At 39.5% G+C, this 2,664-nt stretch overlaps 1 long non-coding RNA gene across 1 annotated transcript in view; it reads left to right on the top strand.

Moving 5' to 3' along the window:
• LOC125611203 overlaps window positions 1–976 on the top strand; it is a 24,058-nt gene extending 23,082 nt beyond the window's left edge. Inside the window, exon 3 of the long non-coding RNA XR_007341339.1 lies at window positions 691–976. This is a non-coding gene — a long non-coding RNA (uncharacterized LOC125611203). The remainder of the gene's footprint in view (window positions 1–690) is intronic.
• The last annotated feature ends 1,688 nt before the right edge of the window (window positions 977–2,664 follow it).

Here is a 2,664-nt window from a genome sequence, read left to right as displayed (position 1 = left end):
TGGATTTGTTTATGTAATGCATTGTCGAAGTGATCTTTCATTGTCTGATTTTGCTGTCTAATATCTTACTTGAGACTCCAGATCATCTGAAGCATGTAAATCCTGAATTCTTTATCTGACATTCCATCTGCTGCAGCTATTACCTCTTCTAAAGTTGAGTTGACCTGCATTGCTTGTGGTCCTTTCTTTCCTTGTCTTTTCATACTGCTCGCGTTTCTTTCTGCTTGGTGAAACTGTTGTGTTATTGAATTTCCCCCCTATATATTTATATTGCTCTTGTATAGTTGCAAAGTCTCCCTTGCAGGGGCGGGCGGCGGCTGTGCTCCTCCTCCAATTGGGGTGATCTGTCTATCCCGCCCGTGGGCACTGGGCCCCTTCTCCAGGTCGCGTGGTGTGGTCTGCCTACCTTGCAGGCAATGGCTGGGCCCCTCCTCCAATAGGGATGATCTGTCTACAATGCTGGCAGGCCGCTGGGCCTGTTCTCTAGGTTGCAGGTCTGCCTACCTTGCAAGTGCAGGCGGCAGCTGTGCCCCTCCTCCAATTGGGGTGATCTTTCAACTAGGCCAACAAGCCGCCGGGCCCCTTCTCCGGGATGCGCGGTCTGCGTACCTTGTGGGCGGCAGCCGGGACCTTCCTCCAATTGGGGTGATGTGTCTACCATGCCTGCAGGCTGCTGGGCCTGTTCCAAAGAATACAACTGCTGCTGCACAGGGCAGTCTCACAGTACAGCACTGAAGAAAACAAAGACTACTAGCAGAGTTGGGAAGTGCTCTTTCAAAGCTGTTGAGTAGGCACAAACTTCTTGTTTCAGATCAAGTGTTGTGTCTTCAACTTAAGTGTACTCTTCTTTGGTCTTGTTGGTTGTTACGAGGTTTGTTCCTTGCCTGATTTGAACTTGAAGCAGCAGTTTCAGGTGGTAAAGTCTGTTCTGTTACACTTCATACCCATCAGCTCAGCGCCCCCTCTCCAGGGCCACCATAAGCCTTTAGTGTATTTTTTTATGATGCTTATATCATTTACTCTTGACGTAGCGTAGCTATCTCCCTTAGAGAAGCTTTCGAATGAGACTGTTTGACAGCTGCTTAAAAATGACTGAATAGTTTCATTCCACCATTCTTCTCTTTTCCCATCCCTCTTCTCTCCCTCTCAATTCCTTCCTTCTGCTCCACTGATTTCTAATTTCATGGGAATCCTACACTGCTTTTCCCTTTATTTTGCTTTAGCTTCTGCATATGAGAGAAAACATTTGACCCTTGACTTTCTGGGTGTGGCCTATTTCACTTAGCATGATATTCTCCAATTCCATTTATTTACTGGCAAATGTTGTAACTTTATTCTTCTTTATGGTTGAATAAAAATCCAGTGTGTGTGTGTGTGTGTGTGTGTGTGTCTGTGTGTGTGTATCACATTTTCTTTATCCACATTTATCTAATCTGTTGATAGACAAATAGGCTGATTCTACAATTTGGCTATTGTGAATCATGCTGCTATTAACTTTGATGTGGTTATATCCCTATAGTATGTTGATTTCAGATCTTTTGTATATACACTATAGTTGGGTTATATAGTGGTTTCATTCCCAGTTTTTTGAGGAATCTTCATACAGCTTTCCAGAATAGTTGTACTAATTTTCATTCCCACCAATAATTGTGAGTGTACTTCCCCCTTATATCCTTGCCAACATTTATTATGATTTGTGTTCTTGATAATTGCCATTCTGACTAGAGTGAGATGAAATATTCAGGTAGTTTTGATATGCATTTCACTGATTTCTAGGAATGTTAGATGTTTTTTCATGCATTTATTGGGCATGTATTTTTATTTATTTTTTAGAGGTGTGTGTTATTTCTTTTGCCCATTTATTAATTGGGTTATTTGGTTTTTTGGTGTTTTTGAGGTCTTTTTCCCTCCATTTTTTAATTGATGCATTATAGTTGTATATATTGATGGTATTTGTTGTTACATATTTATACAGGCACACAACATACCATATAATTCTCCAGCACTTCCCCCAATTTATTCCCACCTCCTACCCTTTCCTCTAGTGATCTCACTTTGATTTTCATGAACTCCACCCCCACTTTTCCTTTCTTTTTCCCCCTGTAGCTTAACATATGACCATTAACTTGAGTTTGACTCATTTTGCTTAACATAATGGTCTCCAATTTTATCCTTTCTCTTGTAAATAATATAATTTCATTTTCTTTATAGCTGAATAAAATACCATTTTGCTTATATACACCAAATTTTCTTTATCCACTTAGCTTTTGGTAGACATTTAGGTTGGTTTCATAGTTTGGCTATTGTAAATTGTGCTGCTATAAACATGCATATAAATGTATAATTGTAGTAGGATGATTTTAATTCTTCAGGATAAATACTGAGGAGTGGTATAGCTGAGTCATATGGTGATTCCATGCCTAGTTTTTTGAGGAATATCCATACTGATTTGCAAAGTGATTATACTAATTTGCAATATCACTAATAGTGTAAAAGTGTTCTTTTTGCTCCACTCTCTCTCTCTAGCATTTATTATTTGTATTTTTAATGACTGCCATTCTGACTGATGTGAGATAAAATCTTAGTGCAGTTTTGATTTGCATTTCCCTAATTGTTAATGATGTTGAACATTTTCACATATTTACTGGCCATTTGTGTGTCATC

Source organism: Marmota marmota, unplaced genomic scaffold (genome assembly GCF_001458135.2).
Source record: "Marmota marmota marmota unplaced genomic scaffold, marMar, whole genome shotgun sequence".
Taxonomy (NCBI): Eukaryota; Metazoa; Chordata; class Mammalia; order Rodentia; family Sciuridae; genus Marmota; species Marmota marmota.
The sequence above is the reverse complement of the archived record's forward strand: the minus strand, read 5'-3'. Positions and strand labels throughout refer to the sequence as shown.